Source organism: Corvus hawaiiensis, chromosome 1 (genome assembly GCF_020740725.1).
Source record: "Corvus hawaiiensis isolate bCorHaw1 chromosome 1, bCorHaw1.pri.cur, whole genome shotgun sequence".
Classification (NCBI taxonomy): Eukaryota; Metazoa; Chordata; class Aves; order Passeriformes; family Corvidae; genus Corvus; species Corvus hawaiiensis.
The window spans coordinates 50,328,312-50,341,021 of record NC_063213.1 but is presented as its reverse complement, the minus strand read 5'-3'; the positions used below and the strand labels follow the sequence as shown (position 1 = coordinate 50,341,021).

General features: G+C 35.2%; 1 protein-coding gene across 3 annotated transcripts in view; it reads left to right on the top strand.

Moving 5' to 3' along the window:
* Positions 1–12,710, top strand: part of AHR (aryl hydrocarbon receptor) — a 62,548-nt gene that overhangs the window by 22,631 nt on the left and 27,207 nt on the right. The window contains exon 1 of one of the 3 annotated variants that reach the window (XM_048304186.1): positions 3,390–3,462. The exons of the other annotated variants lie outside the window; for them this stretch is intronic. The gene's annotated coding sequence lies outside the window, so the exon portion shown is untranslated. Of the gene's footprint in view, positions 1–3,389; positions 3,463–12,710 lie in introns of those variants that run through there. 3 annotated transcript variants of the gene reach the window in all.

The window sequence follows — 12,710 nt, the reverse complement described above, 5'->3', positions numbered from 1 at the left end:
AGCCTTAAGCAGTTTACACTTAAATGATAATTGCGTAATTTCTAGTAACTCAAAATTAATCTCAGCCTGGTAAATTGTTAGCTGATACAGTAAGTTCAAATATAACACTGCTGCAGCATCACCTTTTCTATGTACATCTCTGAAAATAAATGTCTACTTTCTGAATGTGATAATGGACTACATGTGATTCAAAGTGAATTGAAAGATTCTGTGTGAGAAAGTTACATGCATAAGACAAAAGGAAATATGAGATACAAGTAATAAATTATTTTATAAAAGCTGATTTCTTTATTTTATTTTTATGCCATGCAACAATGTAAGTTGAAATCAGTTCTGATTCTTTTGTTTATTTTATGAACATGATGAATTGCTTATAGCAGAAGCTTTTGCTGTTTTGCTTGCAGAGCAAGTTGATTCCAGGTTGGATGTAAAATATTTGTCACTTGAATTTATTCTGCAAGGCTGGCAGCTATATATTTATGCATGCATACTGCAATACTGCTAAATGTTTGGAATGAAATAGTAGGTTTTTTTGGCACTAGGATCTAAGGATGGAAATGCCATTTGGTATATAAAAGGAGAAAGCTGTAAGTTACTACAGTACTAATTAGACTAAACACACATAGTTCCTCTCATGAGGAATACATAATTGAATTCCCTATAGTTTATTTATAATTCACCCCTAAATTATGCCAGTTAAAATTGAGGAGACAAGTATCAAGAGTTTTCACAGCCTGCATGAAGAGAAGGAAAATGAATCTGATACATTAGACACTACTTTTTTAATAACTTCTTTTGTTGCTGAAGCTAGAAGTAGACTAGGAAAGCTCATAGAAATATTAACTTTTTATCTTCCCTGCAAAGCCAAGCTGTTCTGAAGAAGGAATTCCTGGCAATTTTGTGTCTGTCTTTTTGTGAGACTGAACAAGATCGGTTAAATCTCAGAAGTTGTGTATATCCTGTGTACAAAACAGACCATGTCTATCCCGTGTACCTTCCTCTGCTCGTACATTAGTGTAGTTATCACTAGTAATATGCCTTTTTAATTTCCTTTTGCACTTGAATTTTTCTGTTATGTTTCTATTAAACATACCTGAGAGACCAGTTATGTTTTTAGCAGGGTGCATTTTATTTATTTTTATTTTATTTTTCTGAGTAGTTTATACATATGTACCACAAAGCTAAACAGTATAGACTCATTTCACCTTTCCTAAACTGGTAAAATAAATAAAACCATGAACTTTTCCAATAGCCTTGCACAGCCTTGTGCAAGTGTTTGAGGGCTGTCTCACCTTTCTAAATCAAAATCTGTTCTTCAGACCATTGAATTTCTTGCCATCTTACTACTTGTGTTTTGCTGCAAGAATGAGGATCATTCAACTTTATGTTCATTTGGAATGCAGGTAGCTGAAGCTAAACTGCAGAATTAATAAACTGTATCCAGATTGTGTTTGTATGTATGCAAGCTCTTCTCCAACACAGATAAAAACTGCTTTGAAATGGAAACATAATTCTATGTCCTTTTATAAATTTATGTGATGTAGTAATTGTAATGGTAAAATTAAATCCTTAAATTACTATTTGCAGTAGTGTTACAAAAATGGTGATGTGCAAGGCAGTAAGGGAAACGTGTATAACTTTTGCCAAAAACTCTCATGTTGCTCTTTCTTCTTTTCTACTGTAAGGTAAGGGCAATTATTATGAAGTTGTGCGTGGAACCAATCTGGACTTATTTCTACAAAACTATTCATAGCAACAGTATATTTGAAAAAAAAAAAGTTATTATCAGAATATGCCGTAATTTATAAACTCTAATTAAAACACTCTTGGTGAGTTCCGCACCCTCCTCCACAAAGGGCTGGGATGCAGGAAGGAAGTGGAGTTCCTCTCACTAACAGTAACCATCTGAACTCCGCAGAGAGCTCCGTGTCATCTTTTCATCTGTCCTATATGCATCTCCCTCACTAACATTTTAAAACTAATAATAGATTCTCATTCTGGTTTGCCAAAGCTAATCTTTAATTTGATTGATTAATTTTAGAACTAAAGCAAATGTCTTAAATATGGAAGCAAAACTTAGTTTCTATTAAAAGATTAAACAAATATGGTGAAGAGTTGCAACAGGTTATATTTAATATAAAAATGTATCTTGCAATTAATGACAGTTGTCAAAGGAACATATATATAAATGTTGTTATTATTAATTCAAATGGCTTAGTAAAGCAGATGGTGTGAATTGAGTGAAATTGTCAACAGAGTATTTAAAAGTATTTTTGCACTATTTTAGCTTACATTTTAATTTATTAAGCTAAATGATTATATTTCTGTAACTGTGTGTTGTGTTTTTTTCTGATGAACATAGTGAAAGAAATAGTTAATGTAAATCTTGTTACGTAAGAATCAACTGCAGAAAGATAACTTGATGTGTATTTTGGGGAGGAACTTCTCAACTACAAGCAGTGATTTTGCTTTTCTTCTTGGCGAAATCCCAAATATTCTAAGCATATGGAAGAATTTAGCAGAAAATACGTAATTATCAAACAGATCTGTCTTTGCCACCTTGAAAATTATTTCTTGTGGCAGGGTAAATGAAACCTCATGTTTAGATTTTATTTCATTTGATCTTTTGCTGCTTTGGCAGCGAATACAAAAAAAAAATGACAGACAGCACCATTAAAATAAGAGTTGATTTGTGCTTACTCTAATATGAATCTGAATATGCTTGATAAAGGCATGGCACAAACTTCTAACTGAAATTTTGAAGCAAAGTACATTTATCTTGGTAAGAACAAGAACAATCTGTGTAACTGTAAAAACAAATTTAATATCATGCAGGTGTTCAAAGCAAATATATGCACATTATTCCTTTTATTATAAATAAAAGTGCAATCAAATTTTGGCTCTAAGCTTGTTTCTGTTTCTCTTTTCTATGTGGAGCCCAATATCAGTGATTGCCAATTCTCTATTGCAGTGTCCACTTGGTGGGCAGATATCCTTACTGATGTTGTAGCCTTACCTATAAAAAATTCTTTTTACAACATAAGAAATGTGCTGTCAAGATTAATTCAGTATGCTCTGTTTTATGTGACTTCTGATTTTTCTTTATTGCCTTCCTACATCTACAGTCTTTTGAAAACTGAATTTTCTGGACTAGATTATGTGTTTCCCATGAAACACTCATCCCATAACAGAGTGGAATGGCCCTTTCAGTGGGGACTGGGTCAGGGTTCTTTTTTGGTCACTGTCCCAGATGGAACATCCTTTTGATTTGATCTTTCAGACTTGAGAAACTCTTTTTTTACTGTTTTCTGTATGGTAGGTAATTTTCAACAGGAAGAGTAGGTATTACCTGTACTCCCAGCTTTAAGACCTCTTCTGCAGTGGAAAAGAAAGGAGTGGGAACCACCCGCAGCAGCGGAGTGAATAAAACCTGAGTTTGTATCCTGATACTGCAAAGAAGAGGTATGTAATTTTCTTCAGATCTGTAAAAGAATCAGCTGCTAGCAGCTGTCAGAAGAACCTGGATTTATGCCACATGGGGGAAGAGTCAGTAGAAACCCAGTTTCTGCACCATGCTTACGGTCAGGGTCAAGTGTGTGCCAAACCATTCTTACCCATCCAGCAGGAGGCAAGGCAGCTATGCATGGTGGGGCTTACAGTGAAACTTAGGAAACTGAAGTACGGATGGTATTTAGATTGGGAGTTTTCTAAATAGTATATTGTGTATAGAACCACAAATTGGATGTATCAGGTCCTTTATATGGCTCTGGCCTTTTGGCCAGTACAGCACTCTGGCCTATAGCCATATCCATCTCTATTGCAATTGTCCATGTTAAAACAGTGTTTCCTGTTACGTAACTGTTTTCAGGAGTCTGGGAGCCAGACAATAACTGGCTAAACTAAAATGTTAAGAATGTTTTTCACTTCAGTAGCTACAGTTAATAAATACTGATAGGTATTTTTGTAAACTTGTAGTTGTTCTCATTTCAGCTTTTCTGGTGGGACTAAAACAAGTGATGTGGAAGACTTTTTATTAAGCTGGGCTTAGCTGTCTTTTGTTTCTCCTTTCTGAAGATTTTGGTAGATTCTCTTGAAGCAGTCTTGGAGATAGTATTGAAGGGGACATTCCTGTAAAGCAGGGTTACTCCATTTATCAAACTGAGTTTAAAACAACTGAGATTCTCCAGAAGATCTGAGGGATGTCATTTAGTTTGTCAAATCAAGTTATGGTCTTACAGGTATTGTAGGAACAAGAACAAAGAAGCCCTAGAGAATAGTACATACTACAGGACATGACTGCATTTGTCATGTTTAGCATGGCAGAATGCAGGCTAGGGGTTATGATTGCTGTCTGTGCATATACCAGAGAGGGTAACACCAAAAAGGGAGAAGAGCTGTTGAAGTTAATAGGCAGTGTTATCACAGAAGGACGTAAGCTGGACACAATAAAATGGTTGCTGGAGATTTGAAGATTTCCAGTAAAATAAGCAAAATAAGTCAGTGGATGTCAGTGAGGGGAGAAAGAAAAAAGAAAAAAAAAAAAGAGGAAGAACTAAGTATTCTTGAGATTTAACTAAATATTTACTGTGGTGGTGTGGTCCCTCTCAACTGCATCATCAGTTATTTTCTGAAAATGTTGCTTTGTCCCCTTTAAGACATTGCATCTTCCAGCTTAGCCTTTTAATGGCATTTCAGGTGCCGGGAAAGTTGGATGTGCTTCAAAAAGCATTTTGAGGAGAAATGGTAATTACTTATGTACAGCCTATTATATGTCCTACTTTCTTTAGAAGTAAGAATATATGGAATTCCCAAACAAGAAAGGAATGTGTGTGAAACGAAGAGTCAGTGAAAGGGGCCGTTCCTTCTGTGCGTCTAGAAAAGTCTCATGTTTACAGTAAAACTGTGGGACCAAGATAAGTGGAAGCAGGTGGAAATCCCTTTTAAATTCTGCTGTAGTATTGTCAACTTCAGAGATACAAGATACTGCAACACGGGTACCTATGAGCTCTATGGCCAGATGGTGTCACAGCTCCAGAGAGGTCCCTTTTGCTGTCAGATTCTCAGAACAATCTTTGTATTTATAGACAATTTCAAAACAAACAAAATTTCCCCACAGCACAAACAAAAGCCCCCAAAGCGTTGACACCCCAACCCCTCCCCTTCCCAACCAAAAAAGTTCTGCCAGTCCACACAAGCCACATAGTTCTTTAAAGCATGAAACTGCAACAAGAAACTGAAATCTTGATACCATTACTCATCTTTCTTTTGTGTGTGTGGTTGCCCTCCAGGGCAATCTCATCAAGGCAGGAGCTTTCTGGGTTTATGTATATCTGTGGGTCAATGTAAGTGGTGATGTTTAATGAATAGCATTTAAGTATCTGTCTTGCTTTTTGAAGTGGTTTATTAAAAGTAGAATGGAAGCATTAAAAATATTGAGAAAATTTTGTGTACCTTTCGGTTTACTGAAAAGCTTATGCTATGAAAGGGGTGTATCATTTCTGTATTTAGAATTATTGGGAATAGAACCTTAACTGGAGTGATTTTTTTTAAAATAATAACTAAAATTTTATGTATTAATTTTAGAATCTTAAAAGCATAAAATATGTTAAAATATTTTATGGCATTGAAGAAAAGGTCCTCTCTATGAGAACTGGTAGACATACCTGGTAACATATTAATGAAAATATCGTTTTGCTTTAGGTTTACTCTTCATACACATCTGATTCAATTGAGCAGTTATTTCTGAAAGACGAGCAAATGAGTTGTTCGAGTAGTAAGCTTTTGCTAATACGTGTAGTCTCTAGGGTGTGTTTTAATATTTAAAGTTTTAAATATTTAAAATATTTATTAATATAAAATCCTCTAATGTTAGAATTACTGGAATAAGCTTTGCAAACTTACACCCATGATTTGTCTGTGGTTTTATCAGACCACTTCTATCAGCTTCACTTATGGATGGACTAGAACAGACCCTCTGGGAAATGAATCCCTGCGGGGGAGAGCAGATGACAGAGGCAGAGGTTCCTGTTACCACCAAGTCCTCTTCTTCCAGAGTTTTGTCTGTGTGCTCCAGTTCCCCTTCTTTGCAGCATTCCTTGCCTTTCTCTTTCCCTCCTCCTTGGGGTTGTAATGAATAAAATATAGTTTTCCTTTGCATCACCGTCTAACCCTTAGCAACATAAGTTATATAATGCTCGCTGTTGCTATTTCTGTTTTCTGATGCTAGATCAGAAATACAGACCTCTGTCCTGTGCAGCCTCCTAAGCACAGTCTTCAATACAAGTACCTGAGATAAAATCCAGTGTGACCTTTTTTCCCTTTTTCTTCTTTCTATATAGAAAGCCATTGAAATTTTTCTTATGTGGAGACTATAACCATTCGTAGGTCTTTAATTCATAAACTTTACAGATCAGCATAGCAAACCAAAATTGTCCAGAAAGATGATATTGAAATACTGTGCAATTGTAAGCTTTAAGCTTTGTGTAATCTAATATGATTTTCACATGGGGCTCTGAAATGTCTCCCTATTAGAGAATCTGAACTTCCAGATCTTTACTGCACTTATCCTTGCAGTGCTGGTGGAACTGAGTGCTCCTGTTCTGGTTTCATGGTTAAGGAAATGGAGTGTACAGCGCCTGTATGATTTCCACCACAACGCACAGGAAGATGATGTCAGAACCACAAAACCCTTCATCCTCTCAACTTTTGGGCATGTTTTTGATAACTTCCTCACTGTCTTCAGCCTCTCAGTCTTCTTCTTGCCTGCCTACCACCCAGTTTGCCCCATGTATATGCTGTAGTGTATCTTAAAATCCTACATTTACTTGAAAAGTATAATAATGTTTGTTACTGTGTGAAAAATATACCTAAGCCACAGATTCTGCGCTGTTTATGGCCTTCCTCATTTTTGGATGCAGAGCTCTGCTGTCTTAAAATGCTGCCATGACTGAAGCTGTGGGGAAAGACAGCTGCCACTTTTGCAGGCTGTTGCAGTTAAAGCATTGGTTTTTTAGGATATTTACCCATGAGGTTTTGGATATTTCTCCAAAATAACAGTGGAAACCCAGTGTCTTGTCCAAATTCTGTCTCAGGAAGTTGCTATACATTTAGTCCATCCTAAACTCATTAGGTAAGATCTAATTCCTGTCCTGGTTACCTGCTGTTACCTATTCAGCTTTCAATAGGAGACTGAGGTTAGGATTCATTTCTTCTAAGAAGCTTTTTGCTAGTATAGAAATAATGCCAGGAAGAGTTAGAGATGTTTCATACAGGCCTTCCCATGTTTCAGGTGCTAGAAAGAAAGAGTTTAAGGTTTTCTTCTTCCTATTTAGTATTTACAATGACTTTTCAGTACAACCAACTATTAAAATATATATCCTTGTTTTATTATAAATGCGTTTTAGGATTTAAATTGTGGTTCAATAAACACACAACTTGCAAAACAGCAAATAAGTTACCAACTTGCTGGTTCACCTTTTGTACCTTCAAGATATTTTGAAAAGTAGCTGATACAGGTTTGTATTTTTTTCTATGTATGTAGTTTAATAATTATTTAAATGACAAAAATTGCAAATTTAAATGAAAATCTTGTCCTTTAGAAGATACATATTCAAATATGTTCAAGTATAAAATATCATATAGGAAGGGGAATTAAAATACTATACTATAGTATTTCTAGGGTGGTTTATCAACAAAAGCTGTAGGACAGGGTTTAGAAACTTTTTGAAAGGGTTTTTTCTGCTTTTGTTTGTTGTTAGTGTTGGTAAATTTTACTAAGCAGCAAAATTAGATTGAGAAAAAACATTTCTTTTTTTCCCTCAGTAGAATAAATGAATGTACTCATTTACTATCTTATAAGTAATCTTGTGATTCAGAAATGTAATTTCTGGGAAATTTGTGGCTCCCTTTGAGTCTTGGCCAATGAAATTTGATTGAAGTTTAGGTAGAATAAAAGGTGATCCTCCTGCCAAGTTTTTGTCAGTTTTATGATTTATAACTGAGCATTGGAAACTTATCCTTGCCATAGACCTGGAAACTAAGTAGAACTGATCTGAACTCACAGACGTGTCAATTTTGAAAGGGCAAGCAACAGACTTCCTTATGCCAAAAATAGCTTTCATGCTAAATTATTTAAGCCCCTTATTTGATCACAGATAAATGAAAAATAGTATTTTTCACTTTGGACTTTTTGTATAGTAGGGGAAACACAAGGTCATTTTAAAATTAGATGGGTTTTGTTAGGTGAATCTGAAATATCACGCCTTCAAAAACCATGGTACTTGGTATTGAGAAAAATGTTGTGTGCTGCTTTTATTCCTCATCTATATTCGTTATATATTGATTGCAGTGAAGAGGCTATTTTAGACTCCTGCAGCACTTCAAGTAATGTGTACCACTTCTGCTCTTTTCTCTTGTTGGGTGTAAAATATGTATGAAAACATGTCTGAATTTTAAGTACAGCGGGGCCCTTGGGAAGTTCTGGAGCCGTACCTTGAATAATTTCAGCCCAATGCTGACAGAATATTTACTGGTTTATAGGTTTGCTTTTATCCATGGTCTCTGAAATGTTCAAGTAGGATTCTTAGTAGAACCTTAATATTGAAATTTCTTTATCTTGATTATGCCGAAAGTATAAATATTTCCCCACAGCCTAGCAAATACATACAGCTATATTGTAGTGATTGCTTTAGTGGCAGCCACCAAAGGTTCCCAACAGTTTCTATTGAAACATTTTGGCACTTAGAACCTTTGGAATCACCTGCTTTGGAGAAGAAAATTTCCTTTTCCTGTTTTTAGCCTAAGCATTTTTGGGCAAGTCCTACATTTCTTCCTCCCTTAAAGAAAGTTTATTTTATACTTAAACATCCTCACAGATGGGTAGACTTGTGCTCTTTCTGCTGTGTCTGATCATAGAGCTGATGAGTATGCATTTTACTTGGTTTGAATTTGGGTTAAAAAGAAAGTACTGGGTGACTGGAAATGGAGGAGTGCACATGCACAGAACTTGTAGCGTGTCCAGTGCGGGTCTATGGCGCTGCTGGGCCGTGGTTTGAGTCACAAAAATATCCACACCTGGAAATATTTGATTTCTAGAGATTTGTAACGTCAGTAAGCAATCTATATCTGCACAGCAGTTGTTGACTCTCAAAAGCCCAGGAAATGCCCAGAACCTGGCCACTTACCCTTGTTCTGTTCTCCTTTTTTTAAGTAGGGGAAATAAGTTTTTGTGTTTGTTGTTTTTTTTTTTCCTCCTCCCTCTTGTTAAAACATACTCTTGTAAAAGTTTTATTCCCCCTTAGTCTCTTTTTTTTCTTCCCTCACCAACCATAACCTACTAATATTTCTTTGAAAGTATTCATGGTTGTATGATTTATCTCTTGTGATACTTCATGGCATTTTCTCTCTCTTGAACCATGAATAATTTCTTTGAGGCCAAATCAAGAAATACCTTTCTTCTGTGGCGTGTTGGTTCTTTCAGTAGCTTTTCCTAAATATGTAGACATATTTATATGTTTCCACATTAGCTGAAAATATGCTTATGAATCAATGTACCATGTGTTCTGAGGCCAAAGGATGGTTGTTACTAGTTTTTTAAACTATATTTGGCGTTTTAGTGGAAAGTAAAGGCAGCTCTGAATATGTTTTATTGGTAATTTTTCTGCTTTAAAATATATCATTTGAAAGCAGTTCCAGTACTGTCATAATTAGGTGCATTCATTGATGCTTAAGGGGGAAAAAGGTATCCTTTGTTAGTGGTTACTACCAAATGTACCATTTCATCCTCCTTTTCTTATATTTACAAAATTCAGTTATTCAACTACCATGACTACTTTTGTAAAGTGTTTTCTTCTGATATTGCTCTGGACTCTGTCAGAAAAGTAATGTATTTTTTACATTTTTATTAATGCATTTATCTTTTGGAGTTTCAGTAGTAATGGAGAATACATGTTGTTATCCATCCATCCATCCATCCATCCATCCATCCATCCATCTACAGTTTACTGTAATTTAGAAGCTGTACTGTAATTTGTAATACAGTTTACCAGGAAGACTGCTCTTAAATTATTTCATCTTCAGACACGTAAGGAAGAAGACCCAATGTAAATCTATCTTGACAATTATTCAGAATCATAAATGAAAAGGTAGGAAATGGAAAATTTAAGTATGCAAAAGACAGTGAAAAATTTTTTCCCCCTATATGTAATGTGTTTTGCTTGTAAATGCAACCTACATAGAAGTCAATCTTGCCTCGTGTAACATAACTAAGACTTTAGAACTAGTTATGATAATTCTGAATTTTATTTATTTTCTCTTGTATCTCTAAATACAGAGCAATTCTTCACAAGGTTTGTTACAAAAATGTACAGTTTTTGCTATCTAGAAATGTAGCTATTTACAAAATATGAAGCCAATGTATCTTTTATCTTCTTAGAAAAAGAATTAATTGCATTTTTTCTTTGTGTTACTTAACTTTCATAAACATTTTTGCCTTGACAGTGTCAGAGATTGCAGGTGCAAAATGTTTTATATAATCTTAAGTAATGGAAATAGATATGGTTGCATGTAGATACATGGGTGTGTATATATAATACTTTCTCCCTCTTAAAATAGATCTTTCACCAGTATAAACAGTTTATCTTATGTTAATGATCTAGGCAAGAGTTTAATATTAAACTACTGTTTTCTCAGTACTGCCCTCCTTTTCTTGTGTTAGCTGGTGACCTTCATGTTGAAGCTTAGCTTTTGTTGCTGAAGCAAGACCACCCCCCTCAAGAGAACTGTTTTTGTACAGTAATCTAGAACAGACAAGTAGAATTTATAAATCTACTGAAAAGGTTATGAAACAGTCTCAATTGGCTTTGACTGCAAACTTTGACCTGTTTGGCTGAATCTTGGAAATTGTGCCAAGATTTGATTTAAAGCAGTTCTGGGAAGCTCTTTAAGATTAAATTCAGGACTGCATGACTGATGTGCTAGTGATAATACTTGTGATATTAGACAAGTGTTGCTTCAATACAGTTTTAGGATTGAACAGATCATTCACCTAAAAATAAAAATTATCTCAAGTCTGACTCAAAGAAATTCGTTGCATCTCAATATGATTTTAAAAGGTCTGTTTAACATATGGCATCTTGATATTCTGTTCTCTAGAGCTCTCTGTAGTGAGCTACCCTGACTCCTCTAAAACAATTTGCTATGTTTTTTTCTTTGGGGAAGAACAGGTAGGAAAAAGAAAAGGTTCTAAAGGCATTGTACCTTGATATGGTTTCCATGAAGCTTACAGCCAGCAGTTGCTGAAATGGTTTGTATTCAGCACTCTAATAATACGTGGCTGGATTACAGGAATTTTGGGATGGAAAGTTTAAGGATACATTTTTTCACTCCTTTGATAATAAGAGACATTTGGTGTGGGAATGCTCAGGTTTCAATGGGGAAAAATCTCTGCAGACTTCACAGCTGAGCACCAGCAAGTGTGCATTTATGTCAAAAAAGCGTCTTTATTCACTCAACACAGAAAAAAATACTTTTATTTGGTTTTCTCTTGTTTGCTTTGTTCTGATTACTTAAGAAAATATGTTCCTTTTTTCCAAATTTAGTAGTTTCTAGATTTGAGGAAAACAGTATAATAATCTTTGTTTGGCTGAGTTGAGTATTGATGGTGTCCTGATAACCACTGGTAGATGCTACTCTCTTGTTCTATGGTCAGAAAACTGATTATTACATAAGATATTAGTCACATTCAGGTTAAAGGCATTTTTATTAGATTTCGTTGTTACTGATATTTCTTTTGAATATATATTTGTATAAGTGTTGTAGGTGTGTCACTTCTTTCATGAAAAGGGGAAGTGGAACCGTTTTTGAATGCCTTTGTCTTACTTTAAGTAATTTAACTATCTATATTTTTTCTTAAAGTAATAGTAAATTTGACAATTCAAGTATTTATGTGTTAAATCAGGTTTCTGCATGAATGCTCATCAGAAACTTGGCTAGATAGTTGCTAACATATATACCTTATGCTGAATTCTCTGCATCTCCAGTTATTTTATTAACTTCGCAACAATTAGTACAGGTAGGGCCCTCTCAAGTACATCAGTAGTGTGTCTTTGCACCTGCTCTGTGACAATTTTGTGATTCTCTGCTGTTGTAACTTCTGATAAAGAGAGTAAGGAATCATCATTTACAAGATTCCTGTTAAAGGTGCTCTGGTAGCTACAGATGGCTTCATCTTTAATTTTGCAAGCTGAAGTGGACGAAACAGTGGAGCTGGGACTTCAGAGCAGCTGCCTGTCAAGTGAGGAAGTCATGGCAAAGGTTCTTATTGAGAACAGGAGTGACAGCCTGGAAGGAAGAGGACACTGGTTGTGGGTTAAAGCTTGAGGGGGGCATACTGATCAAGTATAAACCCTAGACATCAAGTGTTTGAAGGTGAAAAAGGCCTTTTTCATCTTGAAATAGAGTTTCACTTGGAGGACAGCACAGAGATTAAATGAGACTTATTTTTTCAATAATTTAATCAATAATTTTCCTCATGTTAGATTACCTTCTGAATATCTCAGCAGATAATTAATGAAATTAATCTATCATGAACTGTTAGTTGATTCAGCAAGCTGCTTATAACTCATGCAGTTTCTTATACTGACTGTTGGTCCCTGGAAAGAAGGAAGATCACCTAATACCTGTTGTCTTTAGGTATTGAAAATAATTTTTTA